The sequence below is a fragment of the Aquila chrysaetos genome, chromosome 5 (genome assembly GCF_900496995.4).
Source record: "Aquila chrysaetos chrysaetos chromosome 5, bAquChr1.4, whole genome shotgun sequence".
NCBI classification, from domain to species: domain Eukaryota; kingdom Metazoa; phylum Chordata; class Aves; order Accipitriformes; family Accipitridae; genus Aquila; species Aquila chrysaetos.
In genome coordinates, this window is record NC_044008.1 from 44,166,228 (window position 1) to 44,182,783 (window position 16,556).

Consider the following 16,556-nt stretch of genomic DNA (forward strand, 5'->3'; position numbering starts at 1 on the left):
TTAAAGGAGTACAGCTATCGTCAAGATAGTCTGAAAAGCACAGGACATCTTTAGCAATACAGTACAGAAAATAGGAAAATTAACTGGAAAAAATGTAATTGATGTTACATGGTTTGCTGAGGCTGAAAACAGAAAGAAACTTGGCAGAGCACTGGAGTCTTATGAAGAAGGATCTGAACTTTTCTCCTGGAATACAATTTATGTTCCTGAATAGGATGGAAGGGACCACCTTTTTTACTAACTTAGTCCTCTGCAACAAGTCAACTGGATACAGGCATTTTTTTATACAACCATCTAGAGACTGACTCTGTACTAGCAGCCACAAACTAATTTTTTGTAACAGCGTAAAGCTTATAGGACAAAATAATCAAAAGATGTAGATTATAAAGTGCTGCTAAGAGATCAGGAGAAATCAAAGGGATTGCCAGCATCTTAGAGAATTTTCTAAATGAAAGGAGCATGGTGATGCCAGGAAGTGGATTCTTTCCTATGAAATCAGAAATACTTTGTCATTCTAACCTGGGGAAGAATTCTTTCCTTACCCACACAGGCATATAAATAAAATGCACCAATAACCTGTAAAAACATCAGCTTGACAGAAAATGTCAGCAAATGTCCATAAAATAATTTGGATTTGAAATTTGAAACTTTTTTTTTCTGAAAATGGCTAGAATTTGGTACTGCAGACAATCTGACATGACATCCTAAGCTGCTTAAGTTCAGAAGGGCTTTCATTCTAGACTTCTGTTTTGCAGACTCAGTTTTTTTGATTGTAGAAAACTAGTCTTTGAGCTTGTTGAATGTATTTTTTTCTCTTTTTGCTGAAACCTGAACTATTCCAAGTTGAAACTTTATATTCCGTAGCTGTTGACAATGAACATATGCCCTCTATCTAAAAAGAAAGAAAGGATGATGCATTCATTTTTCAATTTCATGTATGCTTATGCATGGACATATGTGTATGGGACTATGTCTCTGTGGGCATACAGGAAACTGTCCAAAAGGACTCCTATGTACGTGAGTACGTCTGACAGGAAAAAGTATGACAGAAAAGGAATCCAGTGTCAATTGAAAGCAATGGAATAATGTTCCCCAGTATCAGCAGGGACTGAATTAGGACTCAAGTAAATCTTAGCTGAACCAATGCACATACAACCTTTTCCTTTCCTCCCCATAATTTTACACACAAAAATACAAACATTTTCAGTGGAGAAAACCCCCTCACAATGAGTACATTGGACGCGGAAGTCTAGGTTACTCTAAATTTTGGCGCAGTATAGGCGCCTAACTTTTGATATGTAATTTTGGGGTTTATGTGAAACTAAGCCTTATGAAAAGCTTGTTCTGTGTGCTCCTCAGAGATTTTATGAAACGTCTTTTTTTCCTTCCATCCCCAGTAATTTAAACAGCTGACCAGTAGCTGACATGCAGCTCCACAAGTCTGAAAACATTACATATTTTTTCATATGGATGTGGGCAGAAACAGCTGGTCACAGAGGCTGTGGATTGCTTGCCATCAATTTTCTTTTCTATTCCTGTTGGATATTTTAATTTTAACTGGGGATAGGGGATTTAAACATAAAGTGAAAGTTAAGAAATTCAGAAGCAGTAGAAATTACTTGTCTATTCTAACTGTTCTTAGGTAAAAACTTTCCATTTTCTTACAGCACCATTTAAAATATCCTGGTCTCACAAGACAAACAGTTATATTTTATTCCTTAGAGTCACTAGGTATTAATTACATTAATTTCTATGCATCTTATTTTAAAAAGGAAAAAGGAGATTGGTAGACAAAAAGTTGAATTAGAAATTTAAAGGTTAAATTTTGTGCACAGTCTAAGTTTTGATATAGAGACTGTATGTGTGTGTTCATATATGAAAGTACATGTGGAAATATGTTCTTGTGCCATTGAGATAAAATTATATGAACATTGAGAAAGGGAATTGTATTTGCTTTTCTAAAGTATCTTGTGTATTTGTGCTGGCAATTATGAAACTGCTTAAATGAGACCTGTAGTATAAAATCTTGGGGAAAATAAATGTTTAAGTATATCCAAATCCAGTACAGCTATGAAGCAAAATCTCTTCTAAGATGGGACAATACTTGGAGCATCTTTAATTTCTCACTTTTCATTGTCCTCAGTGACCTGGAGCTCCTTAATTCTTTTGGAGACACTATGCAATATTCTTTTTTGTACAGATTCTTTTAATTACAACAGTCACTAGAAAAAAAAGTATGCTGTCAGTGTGCTATGTTAGCAGGTCAATTTGCTAGTCACATAATATTAAACTGACTGTTGTTCAAACATAACCTAATTTACCTTGTGTGCTTTTGTTCCCTGTCTCAGTTCATAATGTTGTAGGTGTCTGATGCAGATTGTTAGCAAAGATAAAAATTAAATGTTATTAGGAGAAGGAGACAGTTTATGCTTTCATTATCTTGAAATAACTAGTAAGGACAGATTTTTTCCTTGGTGTGTTTTTATATTGATTTTCTGAAGTCAATGATGCTGTCTTCTGTCATACCACCTAAAGACATGGCTGAAATTTTCAGGCAGAAGGTGATTTGGAGATGCTGTATATTTGCTGCTCTTCAGGTTATTCAAGACAGCCTGTTACTAATGGCATATCTGCAGTCATTTTAAGCCCTTATTGCTTGTGTTCATCTGAGACACCTACAGCATTCATTACTGTAGCATGTTGTCAGCTTTGCTGTGTCAGCATGAAAAAATTCTTTTGATGTGGAAAAAATAGAAGTAGAAGGCATTCAGTGTGTGCTTAGCACCATTTGTGACTGTAACATTTAAAGGGATACCATGGCAGCCTATAAATGCAGAAAATATTTTTCCCTTTTCTCCTCAAAAGAGTATTTCCTCAGTAGGACTACACATTTATAGATGACTGCAATAAATAGAGTAAAGGAACAGCTTTGATTTAGGTTTGGGGTTTTTTTTAATGGAAAGATTCTCATTTAACAAGTTCTTGATTGTCAGCATGCATTTTTCTGTAGTTTGTATTAACTAGCCTCATAGCTGCAAGTTGAGCTAGAGGAAAACAAGCCCTTTCTCCTACCTTCTATAGCAGGAACGTGCTTCTCCAATTCTTTTGCTCTTGCACATGTTGTTTTCAAGTAGCCCTTGCAAATAATGAAGATTAAAAGAGTGGAAAACAAAGTGCTACTCTCAGACATACTTGTGGCTGCCAGCCAACCTGTGCAAGACCAAGGACCATGACTACAGCTGGTTAAAATTGGCCAGGAAGAATGTCAGAACCAAACTCTATTAGAGCACACATTGATTGGTAAAGTGCCTCCTTTCCTAGTTGTCAGTGTTGTCTCCTGATTGGCATTACAGCAATAAGACTCAATTAAACCACTTACTAGCTATAAGTAATAAAAAAGCTTTTAAAGATATTATGCATGTATTCTGCATGAGCTAAAAAAAAAAAAAAGTCTTTGCTATGGATATGTATGAATTAAAGAAAATAAGAGATAAAAGCAGGTTGTTTTTTTTTTTTAAATTAACACTGAAGGAAAATTCTATTTCCTTTGATTTATTTGTAGATAGTATTCAAATTAAAAGCATTTATATTTGCATCAGTAAAATAAATTAAGGACATCCTAACTAAATATTAAAACTGAGTTAATGCAGATACATAGTACATTATCCTCAACACTTAAGAAGCTGGACACGCTTTTGAGAATGCATGTCAATATTCAGGGAGAGTTTGGAAGCAAAATAATTAGGACTCTTTTTAAATGTATAGCTTGCAGACAAAGTATAGATCCTCTTTTTTAGTTGATATATTTTAGGCATTTATTATTTCAAAGTACTGGTTACTTCTGTATGAGGTAGTTTTATATAATTTTAACGTTAATAACAGTATTTATTGTTAATTGGAGACTAACATGTATCAGTTAGGATCAGAGCTGTTTACCTGACAATAAGCTCGTTTAACTCTCCCTGCCCCATTCTCACACTCTTTGCCAAGAAAAAAAGCCCCCAAGCCCTATGGTTTGGGAAAAAGAATCAGTATGAATTTCCTTCCACTTGCTATTGGAACGATTACAAGATATGTTAGGTGATTTGATAGCTAGGCCTTGGTGTCTATTTATAGAGTTTAATTTGTTCCCCCAGACCAACTCTTACTTGCTCCCCCAAATATGTACAATCTGGGTATGGATTCTCACTCTGTTCATTTATTACAAATAATTGTTCCCTTTTATTGCCTTGAATAATTATCTTACGCGAAAATTGATCAAATGAAAGAGAAAGACTGTAATTTCTAGGTTTGGCTTTTTTTTTTAGTATTGAGCATTTTAGTGTTATTTCTTACTGTACTTTGCAAGGCAGATGAGATTCTGCTCTTTTGTTCAGAAAAAAATAGTGAAAGGGCTTAGGAAGTCTGCTGGAATGTGATGGATCTTATTTAAATTTTTATTTATATTATGTTGCATGAGCTTCATAGATGAATTGCACAAGACATCTGATTTTCACACAGTATTCTGTGTTGTTCTTTCAATTCAGACTAATAACTCACAAATTAAAACATTGTATGTGAACAACAATCTGTTCAATTCCTGACAGTTTTCTGACTCTGTATTGCAGATAACCTAAGCAAGGGGGTACAAAAGTGGCTTAGCATAGCTCGCAAACCCTGTGCTGTGGGTTTGAGCTGCTCCTAGAGACTTATCCTGTGTCTCTCCAGCTTATTGTATCATAGGCATGCACTTGTGCACAGAGACCATGACTATTAAAATGGGACACGTAGGATTTAGATAATACAAATTGAGAAACAAAATTAAATTGGAAGTACATTTTTCTCACTAGTCCTTTCAGTGATAATTCAAGGAGAGTCACAGTATTAGTGTGTGTTTATGGATATTTTATAAATCCAAGCACATGGAAATTTGCTTCTGTGGCTAAAATATTAAACTAGAATTTAGTTGAATCTTAAATAAATATTTCTGATTTTATTTTTATTTCTAATTTCTTTTTAGTTGTTTTTTTAGATACATGTGTGAATTTCATTCAGCAGTACATGCTCTCACATTACTTCCCTGTGTTTTATTTAGCTAGTGAAATTCTAATCTTTCTTCAGCAGAGTCTAGGGGAGTGTTTATGACTAAGCAGGACCGACATTCTGAGAAAGATTACCACTGAAAGTAGGTACAGAAAAAAATAGGGTATTTGGATACCTGTTTGGAAAATATTTGGAAAACATTAAAAGGAAAGAAGCTTGATAGATAATTTAAAAAATTAAAATCAGCTTAAAGTAATCGAGTTGATTCTTATTTCCCTCTGCCAACTTTGTAGTTTTGAACATGTAGCTGCACCCCCCACCTCCCCAGTGATACTCTCTTCTTAACAACTGTATGAAAGGCCAAGCAGAAATTGCATATGCTTTGGAAATAATGAAATTGAACAGACCCAAAGCTGCAAAGATAAAACTAAACACACTGGAGAAATAATTTTTGCTAATCCTTTTTGATTACAATGTTCTTACAGAGTGGTAGTTGTAATAGCCATAGATAAATTTATTTTTAAAAATTGAAATCCTTCTCAATAACATGGTAAAAAAATAAAGACAGCTGTTTTGTGAAAGCTGAGTTGTAACATTTCTTTCAGGCATACCTGTCTCTTATCAACAGAGAGCATACCCTGAATGCATTTGCTGCTCTGCCACTTAAGATAAGTTAATTAGTAAACACATTTTCTAAGTGAGTCAGGAGCAAATTTTATCCATTGGTACAACATTCTATAAATTCATAGATGCATTATAGATGAATGGTTTTGATCCCTAAGCTAAGCATCCAGGCACAAGATAGTCAAGATGTGCAAAAGCTATGATTTGCTTTGAGCCAACGAATCTCATTATCTTTGTGTTACCAAATGTTAAATTATTGGCTTGAGGCCTGTTTTGAATAGCATGCACAGCTTAATAACATGAAAAGAAAAAAAGATGGTCCTTATTTTGGAGAATTATATTTAAGACAGAGACATAACTTTACCATTTTGGACAACTGTTGAAATTATAAGAAACTGAAGTACTGAAAAGGAAGATGTGTGATAGAATAAGATGTGGCAGTCTAAAATCTGAAATTTAAAAACATGTAGTCCATAACACAGAATACCAGCATACTACTCTTAAGCAAGAAAGATACGGTATAGTATTCATAACATTCACAGAGTTAAATTACTTTGCAGTAAGACTCACTTGTATGGCTTGATAGTGAATTTGACAATGACAGGAATGGAAAGGATGGGAGTTTAAAAATACGTTAGTAAAAGAATTTAAAAAAAGTGAGACTGCTACATTTATATTTTATCTTTACAATGTGGAAGAAACATACTCCCCTTTTCAAAGTCATTAATTCAGAGAAGAAAATGTGAATATGAGAAAGGATTTGCACTGAGATTGTTTAGATTCATCTGTCATCTGTTGATGGAATGGAATTACAGTGCTTGCAAAAGGCTCTTGGTGCAGTAGCCTGGAGACTGAAATACTCTGGACATCCACACTATAGATCTAGTACAAGCACTTGAACGTTTTTTTAGACAGCAGTCTTCATACATGGAGGTAATTGTTTTAAGGTGTAAGATGGCTGTATGGTCATTGTATGGCAAGCTAAGTCTTTAGCTTTTCTCCAGAAACTGTTTTCAAAGGCTTCTAAGTACTCCTAGATACTGACAAGATTAACGCAGACATGAAAATTAGGTATCTGTAGGCTAGCAAATGGTAGTGCTATGAAACTCTTTAAAAGTTTATTTCTTTTTAATAAAAAATTAAGCCTGCTTATTTTTCTGATTATGAAGTCAATCATAGTTAATAAGCAAAAGGCAGTTTACCTGTAACTATAGTAGTAGATGCAGGACTTCTCCCTGAGAAGCATTTTATTTTTCCTTGGTTGAATATTTCTTGGAGAGAAGGCATGTTAAAGCCACATGCTTATGAAAAAGGACATGAAATCCAGAATCAGTATATAAGAGCTCTTCTATGTTGTACTTTACTGAGCAATAACAAAGAGTTGCTGTAGCCAACATTAACTTCTGTAGGGCCTTAATACTCAGTAACCAAATTCCACAGTACTCTGCAATTGAAGTACAACACTGTGTTCACTGTGTTTCTCATAAGTTATTAATGTTGTAGAAAGCACGCTATTCTCATCTGGTTTAAAAAACATTTGCATTTCAGAAAGATTGCTTTCAGCATCTTGACTCTGTAAACACCTATTACTTCTTTCTTTAGCGATACTAGAATTTTGTGGAATGCTTTCTTGCTCAGAAGTGCCTCAAGTTAATAATTTTGTCTTTGATTACTAATTTTCATCCAAATAATTTGACCTCCTGATATATTAAGTGATTTTGTGGAGAGACTTTGTCTGGCATGTCTTAATGACAGCAGTGACGGGTTTTGTATCTGGCATTTTTTAATTTTAATGAATATTTTGAGTGATAATTAACTATCCTCTGTGGACAAAATCCTCTTTAATCTAAATTGAGTATCTCTGCAGATGAGAGCTCAGATTCTCCGTATTGTTGATTAAAAGAGCAAATTTTGACCTAAATGTTTGGAAAACTGATGCATATGAACTTTAATTTTATATCAATCAAAATGCAAATTTACATAAATAATTGATTTTTTAAATAGTCCTAGCAATAATTCCTGAATCTGTGTGAATAGAAATCAATATTTAGAACTAAGACATGCCTCCACATATATCACCTTAACTTATCTGAAAGGGTAGGACTATCTTACAGCTATTCAATGGCAAAGTTTGACTTAGGTAACGTGCTGTGCTGGCTTGGAGGAAAAATCAGCAGGCCCAATATCCCACCTCCCAGAGTGGCCAAAAGCAGATGCTTAGGGAAGATAAGAACAGAGTAATAGTTAATGAGACATCCCCAGAACTGTCTCCCTGTTTCTATGAGTTGTAATTGCTTTTTGCTTAGGACATCTTTCTTTTTTTAGTAAAGAGACAGGATTGCTGTCAAATTCTTAATCTTTAAAAGAGACTTTAAATGAATCTCAGAAATAAGTGAGACTTCTTGTACAGAAGAAAGGTGCAAGTTTATTCTGTTTTACCTAAGAGACATTTCAAGGTAGGTCTTGTTCACTGAGTATGCTCCGTCTCCTGTAAGGTTAAGTCTGGTCTGCATTTTTAGATGTTATATTTAGTTATGCATTTTCCAACTTACTGCTTGTAACTAAATAGAAATAAGATATTTGTGGCTATGGTGCTAATTTGGGAACCAGGAAACACAGGACCAGTTCATGTACTTTGGGTACTTCAGCCTGCATTCTCAATAGATGGTTAAGTATGCATTTCTGAAATCAGACAGGCAGCTCCATGTTATAAGACTGTGGATCTTAACACGCTGATGAACTACTGAATGATTGTGTACCTACTTTGCTGTACAAGGGCTGAAATAGCCTTTCAGGTAAGCTGTGCAATACACAGAGATAGGAGGCTTGGTTCTACCAGATATACTAACTGAGGTCAACTATGCATGCTGCTTCTTGAACCTGCTTGAAAGCAATGAGTGTGGTATTTAATAAAGTTGGCCTTAGGGTGGCCCTGCTGGACCTGCAGTGACTTAGTGGAAGTCAATTCAAGTACAGATGCCAAAGTATCATTTGTTTTCCCTTTATGCAGCACCTCCTGGTCCCCATAGCCATAGGGAATGGAGAGCTGACAACAGAAGGTAACAATAATTCATCAATATCCATTTAAGTTGTAGACTTCTTAGTTTAGAGTACACATCCTTCACATGCTCACATAGCGTCTAGCACAGCAGTATCTGTGTCAGGTCACTGCATCTGTAATTCTAATACCAAATAATAGTTTAAAGCATTGTGGTTGGTGCTTTGTTTGCAATAACTATTTATGTGTAAACTGACTGAGCTATAACAGTATTATTCAGAGCACATCTAAATAATTTTACATTCAAAATATTTAGGAGGAAAGGTCTTACTGTCATAAGATGTATATATAAAAATTTTCTGCTGACATCTGATGAAGAAGCTGGTAGATGTAAAGGTTTCAAGCCATCTTGAGTATCTGCCAAAGTGACTGACAGAGTATTTCTCTTCTAACCAGTTGTTATAAATTGGAGGGGATTTTACTGATGTGCAATTTATGCTTTAGAGACAGAAGGGAAAAATCTTTCTAATCTTGCTTTTCAAATGAGGTGGTCATCCACTACGGAGCAGTGTGCCTGAAACACAACCAGCTGCAAGCTACAGATATTTTTTCAAAGGTTGGAAATGCAAAATCCCATGACATAATTCACTGCTAACAAAACCTCTGATTATCTTCATTATCTACTATTCTTATTAAATCTTTATTTTGTAAAATGTCTCATAATTTAACCTTGCAATTTGCTAATTCTGCTTAACAAAGGCAGATTATTTTATCTGGAAAAGATTTAACACAATAGTCTACCTTTATTTTATTATTTTAAAATATTTTTTTATTTATTTACTAAATCTGCCAGCAGGGCAAGTATTTGTATGAGTTTGAAAAGAATGTTCTGCTAACAGGAGAAAAATGCAACCTAATCCTCTTATGCTAATTGAATGGGGAGGGTGTTAATAGCTTTCAGCAAGATTTTAGAGGTTTCATCACTAGGAAGAACTTCATGCAATTTCCAGACTACTCCTCTGTAGTTTCACTGCAAATAATACTTGGCAATATCTATTCTTGACTGTATTTTCACCAGGAAAATGGTCTGAATACAGTAAACTTCTAAAAGGAATTCCTGTACCTGTTCCTCTTTGGTTTTGGTGAGACTTAAACAGCCAAATGTGGTGAATAAACGGCCATGTAATAAATAATCTTATACTTTTTGGAGCATGGTTAACAATTATTTTTTGACCAATTAGAGCTACCTGTTTCCAGCTAGCCAGTTGGAAGAATAGCTAATATTAAAAGTCTATAGACCGGTAGCAATAACTAATTTTAAGGTCTTAGCAGATAGTGCTTACGGGGAATGTGACAATTGTTAATGCCTGCAAATCTAATTTCTGTTGAAGTTTGACTCATTAAAAAGGTGCTGTCAATTCTTCCCTATAACCTTTTAAAGAAAATTTCATTTTTTTCCTAGGATAATGTTAAGTGAGCGCTGATGGAACTGTTCACAGGACTTCAAGGTCAATAGTGATAAAAAGAATTCTTTTTGAAGAGTTACACTCTGAGAATCAAAAAGCTGTAAAAATTGAGCGTGAATGGTTGGGTGTGAACTGCTACCCTGATAGTTAAACCATGCATTATTAGAAAGTAAGCATCTTCATTTTCTTTTAGAAATGTGGCCTTTCCAATGACCTACCTCCACAGCTACTGTAAATTGACAGTCTCAATATTCTAACCACCTTCCTCTCCAGCCATCTAACCATTCATTGAATGGATGCTCTTGGATTAAGGTTGAGAATGTTTGGCTTATTGTTCTTAAATGGTGCAGTTTGAAATATATTGCTGAATCTTCATGTTTCATTTAAAGTGACCTATTCTGTCCTTCTGTTCCCTTCTACATTATTATTAAAAGAGTATACTTTATTTACCTCTGCCTATAACCTGAAATTAGTATTCATGAAAAGAAAGCTATCTTTTTTTGCACGAGGCTGGGGAAGCACATACGTGAAATCATGGTTCAATGATTAATTAATTGCCTGTGGTAAGTATTTCCAGTTTTATTGTGTTAAAAATTTGAACAGATACATCATGCCAAAAAAATTCAGAGAATCTTTACTTGGTAAACTGTAAACTAAAGCATAAGATGCTAATCAAGCAAGTTCTAAAACATTAATTGTTTCTACACCATGTATTTTTAAATAACTATCAAGTTTAAGAGTTTCTCTTCCATCTGAATGGCAAAAGGACACATAATTTTAAAATAATGGCATGTTAAAATGGCCCCATTTTTTTTCCTGTGCTATTACATTTTTCTTTAATATGACACCACCTTTTTGCATGAAGGGATACATGTGCACGGAGGGATACATTAAAGGTTTCTAAATTGTGATGAGCTAAAATTATTCTTGCATGTGTGTAAACCTATTTAGCTAACACCCATGGAGTTCTTTGATATCTATGTGATAGCAACAGAGTGCAAAGCTTGCTCTAACAGCTTTAATATAACCAGTTTTCTTTCCTTTCTTACTGCACGTCAGGTTCAATAAAACCTGTTTTGCTTGTAGCCGGCAGTAATCTTAGGTCCAGTTTAGTATGATCAGGAGTCTGGATCTCAGTGCAAGGAGCATGTCAGATTACCAGGCTTCAGAGAGCAGTCAGTCTGTGTAGCCTGCACCACAACAAGAGGGAGTTTTCTACTAAAAAGAAACAGTCAAATACACAGCTTAGGTTTGTATTCTTGTGGAAGTGAATCTCATGGAACCAACAGATTTTTATGTCTCTTCCTATTGTGAAGACTCTCTTCTTGCATTTTTTTTCTCTAACAACATGGAAATTTGGAATTTACACATCTTGTCAAAAGTGCTAATCCCTCACCTTTGAGGAAGTCCCCAAATCCTGTCTTACCTTTCACTTATACCCTGAAGTCACTAGTCACTGTATAGGTTTGATGGTTTAAAAGGCTCTTCTAGGAATTTGCGATGGTGGATTACTATTTTCTTCCATATTCTAGCCAAAATAAATTTTATCTTGCCCTTGTACAACACTTCTGGCTGCACAGTACATCTTCCATTCATTGTTAATCCATTTCAAAATACTGAATTGTTGTAGACACAGAGGAAGAATTCCATATATTAGCAGACGCTTTAGGTGGAATCATTTGATTAATAAAGTAGTTAAATCTACATTAGGGACCAAATGAATAAGTTTTCCTTTAGTGGTGTTCCAGTGAACAATCTTTTTGAAAGTATACCAGTATGTAGAGATAAGAAGGAAATATAGTCCTCTTAGCTGTTTTTTATTAAACACTTTAAGTTGACGAAAATACTGTGTTAGACTTAAGAGTTTGAAGAAATTGCAATAGGTGATGTTTTTGCATGTCAATTGTGTGAGGCCAGATTCTGTTAGTGTGCATTTGTAAAATTGTCCCTTCTGACCTCAGTAGTTTTCCTACAGACAATATAGCTGCCTCCAAGTTCAGTGTCTGTTTTGTCTTGCTTGATTTCAGCCACATGGCTTCCCATAGTTACATTAGCACTGGCTCATGTTTTGCTTATAGCTATCTGTTATAATGTAGTGCTAAGTCAGTATAGAAACTGACCTTGTTATTGAGATAAAAATATTCCCCAGGAAATTGCAAGATGGAATAAAAAGCATAGAAGTCAGCAGGAGATAGAAAGATTGCCAGACTTCTGAGTACCCTCCATAGTCAGCGGAAGGGTACTCTGCAAAGCATTTTACAACTTTGTATAATCCATCCTAGGACAGCCTAAAAATTCTACCAGAGTTCTGGATGGATTGCAAGTTGTCTCATACTGGCCAGAATGTGTTTTAATTGAATTGGCATATATTCTATGCATGATAATGTTAATATATGCTTTACTTTTCCCTTATTCCTGTATTTCCTTCCCTTATTCCTATCCATCCTATACTTTTCCCTTGTTCCCAGTAAATTAGGAAATACTTATGATAATTGTGAGAAGATATTAAAATTTATATTTATTATTAAATAAATTTTAAAGTTGAAACCTCCACATAGCTATCAATGGAGCATTTGTGTGCAGGTAAAACACAAGGGATACTTTCATTATTTAAAACTGGTCTCTTGGAGCAGGGCAGCCACAAGAATGGGCCATAAAATCTCATTGCCTTAATTTTTCAGGCTCATCTTATTTTGTTGAATAAAAATATTCTGCTTCTGTCCCTCCCCCAGTTTAAGATATCTGTAATGAGGTTATATTTTTGGTGGGTTTTTCTGTATAGCAGGCATAACACTGCAAAACTGATTCTAGTGCTAAAATCTTTACTCAAGCAACTGTATGGATGTGGCACTACAGGCTTAGTATCCCTCTTCGAGCTGTGGAATTAAACCCTAAAGAATGATTAAGCCACATCAACAATATATTATAATTAAATATGTGATTAACACAGATTTTTATTACTTCACTAGGAAATAGCTAATCTTTTTAATTATAAAAGCTACATTCAGTGGGGATATATGTTCAAGAATACCATTTCTGCAATGTCATAGGATTTTACGCTGTCTTTAGCGTATCTTTGTCTCTGTTCTACTTTTAAATTCTGTTGGTGGGTTCTAATTATAGAGCACTTTTAGAACGCCATTTACAAGGTGATTATTGCATTTTAAGGCTTATTAGATTAAACCAAACTGAGAAAATATTATATAGCGTAAAAAGAAATGCAAGAACACAGTTCAGAATGTAAAGTCTTTTAGAAATATGAAAAATAATTAAGTAATCTCAGAAACTGTGATATAATCTCATGAATAGCATGAAAGGAAGGTTGTCTGACCTCTAGAAAAGTAATGGTAAAGATTTCACTTTCATGTGAGGTAATGAAACATTTCAAATATACTGAGGGATTATGTTGATGTGGTTTAACAGTAGCAAAAGACATTCCATTGCAAATTATCTATTGTTTCTCTTTGGTTTCTGGGTGAGGAGGAGGTGTGCACTAGATATAACTGGTCCATATATGCTATTTATTTCTTCAGTATATGCATACACATTTCATATTCTACTCAGAATGCAACCTGCTTGCTGACAAAATTTTGTTATAGCAAGGTAGTAACTCAGGACAGTCTGCTCCATTTTAAAAGCATTGCCTGTGGATACAGGGATGTGTATTTTGGAAATCCTAGGCTGTTGAGGTATCTAGTATACTGCAGCTGTTGTAGCTTTAAGCAGAATTTCTGCAAGACTGCAACTGAAATAATCCTAACATACAGAAATATGCATTTGTTATCTCAGAACTTTAATTTCTCACTCTGTCAGTTGTTAAGCTAATAAAATAAGCATAATGGTGAGTAATAATGAATATATAATTTTATTTCCTGTCTGCCTGTTCAGTGATTTTTTTTTTCCAAATTTGTATCTTTGTGAATACCTCAGGTTTATAGTAGACACAGCTGAGTAACCAGTGATAGATAAAATTTTTTTTTGCATTTAGCTACACAGGAAGACCCTAGTGGCTAGTCTTGAGTTAAACTAGCGAGTCATGTATTTTAATGCCATCTTTTTTGGATGCTGCTCATTTTCACTTCCTCCACACATTTCCCTCATTTCTTTAAAAATATTCTTTCTCTCTGCTTCCCATGCAAATCTCTTGCTGTTTCCTAATTCTATGTTTGGATTATGTTAAGCATATTAAAACAATGTCTAGATGGTAAATTGAAGCTCTGAAACACTAAATAGCATCAAATTTATAATTGCCTTTAGCTGTTTTTCCTCCTGGACTCTCCCAGCTTTGCTTTGAACAAATCAGAAGACAGGTGGTATAAAGTACTATGTAATCGTAAAATTACAAAACATATGTACACTGTGTGAGGGTGAGGAGCTAAGGTTAAAGGTAGATCATGAATCTGGAACTTAACATGTTGCTGCTACAATTAACAAATTTAAATAACTTTTGTTGACATTTTAAATTTGTAACTTCCTACATTATTTTTGTCCTTACTGAAGACAAGGGATTGTGTACAACTGGACACATGGTCAGTGTTGTATGAACCCCAGCTGCTCTCAGCACTGCCACTTAGCCTCTGCAGTTGAGCTACCAAACTCAACAGCAGTTACTGTATGAGCTAGAGGCACTGGGGGAACATCGACCATCTCTTCTCTTCAAAAGATATGTTTGGTGGTTTTCTGGCTTGTCTGTTCAGAGGGTGTGAAGTACTTTCTTTCCTTTGGTCTTGAGGGAGCCCCAGCCTTACATCTGCCCAGCAGGGAGATGGGAAACTGGGTCTTGATAGAAGAGGCAAAGAAAAAAATATTGAAAGACATCTAATTACAGTGTTGATTTTGTAAAAAATTTTTTTGACAGATTGTCAACATTTTCTAAAGGCACTCATGGAAAAGAGAGTCAGATTAAAATAGGGTAATTTTGAATGGAATTTCACAGGACAAAAGAAAATGCATTTCTAAAGCCTAAGAGGTTTCTGCTTGCTGCAAATAATCATGCTTTAAAATGTATTTTCTTATTTGAAGTTTGCTGGATTTTATTTTAAATAAAGGAAAAAGATGGAAAATCTAATTAGCAAGTTGCTGTTAATTCTGTCCACATTTTATGTTTGCAACTCTTATTTTTAGACCACTAGCTAGAAGAGGTCAAATATGTGAGAGTAGAAATATCTTAAAATAAATAGCAAAAGGGCTCACTTAAGACTTGTTTGGCTTCTGTTAGCCCTCTTATTCCTGTTGTGGGCTGGGATAAAAATTCTCTTGGAAGGAAGAGGAAATAGAAAGGATTTTTTGGGGTATTTAGCAAAAGCCAACAGAAACTGGAAATTCCTGTCTAGTTAAGCTTTAAACTTCCTGGAACTGTCCTAAGTTGTCAACAGCACTGACAAAACACTTCAGGTTTATTCATATATACTGTCTATTTATTGAAGTTTATTTTCTAAATGGCTTCTGACTATTTTCAGTCAGGCTTTTCTGCAAAAAGTCATCTTAGTAATTTAAAAATTCTTCATCAAATGTATTGTTTATGCATGACAACTCATAGAAGGAAATACACTCCCCATAAATTCAGTGTCCTCTCTAATTCTCATTGAATTTGCCTGATTTTTTTTTTTTTTTTAATAGTGTCAGTAGCACTGTTGAACAGTGACATGTGTCTGCAAGGTTGAATTAGTGTGGCTTACCTAAATACTTGTTCTATTCATAAAAAGTTTTAATAAAGTATGTAGAAAGCTTTCTGAGAGTGGATAGCTAGCATGCACCATAAAAGGCAGAAGTGACATTCACAAGACCGACTTAACTGCTGGCTTTGGCTGTTGGTACTCAGATTGGAGTTCTGTACACAAACACTAGACCTCAGTCCAGTTCTCAATCTCAAGTTTCACAGTAGAAAAATCAGATCTAAGCTGCTAAAAATTAGTAACTTTTGTACCCAGACACTTCCTTACTTGAAAGTATTCTTTATGGTACATTTTCACAAATAGGTGAATGAAGCCATGTCCTTGGTTTATAAATAACAGCCAACTCCAAGTGAGACATCAAGTCACGGAAACTAGGGCTTAGCCCTGCCACATTTCTAGATTTCTCAGGTGTCTTTGGTGATGTTTTTTTCCCCTTCAAAAAGTTTTGGGTTTTTTTTGGTGGGGGCAGCTGAGGAAATCAGCCATCTCTAAGACTCCCAGATTCAAACAGCACCCCTGAATCATCTATGGCTACAAAAATCCTGGAGAAGCAGGCATTTTGGGATATGCTGGACCTGCTGTGCATGCATTGAACAAAAGACATGCATGTGTTTGACTATATTTGCATGTATTTACTGCAAATGCAGATCTAACATCCTGGACATAAAAGTACCAGTTCTGCTTATGTCCTGTTAAAGAACTGAAACTTATATCCTAGGTCTTTCCCCTCCCTGAAATAACAGGTTGTGGTTTTGTAGATATCTTTTTTTT

General features: G+C 34.9%; 1 protein-coding gene across 4 annotated transcripts in view; it reads left to right on the forward strand.

Moving 5' to 3' along the window:
* APBA2 (amyloid beta precursor protein binding family A member 2) overlaps positions 1–16,556 on the forward strand; it is a 110,972-nt gene that overhangs the window by 38,814 nt on the left and 55,602 nt on the right. The gene's annotated exons all lie outside the window — the stretch shown is intronic.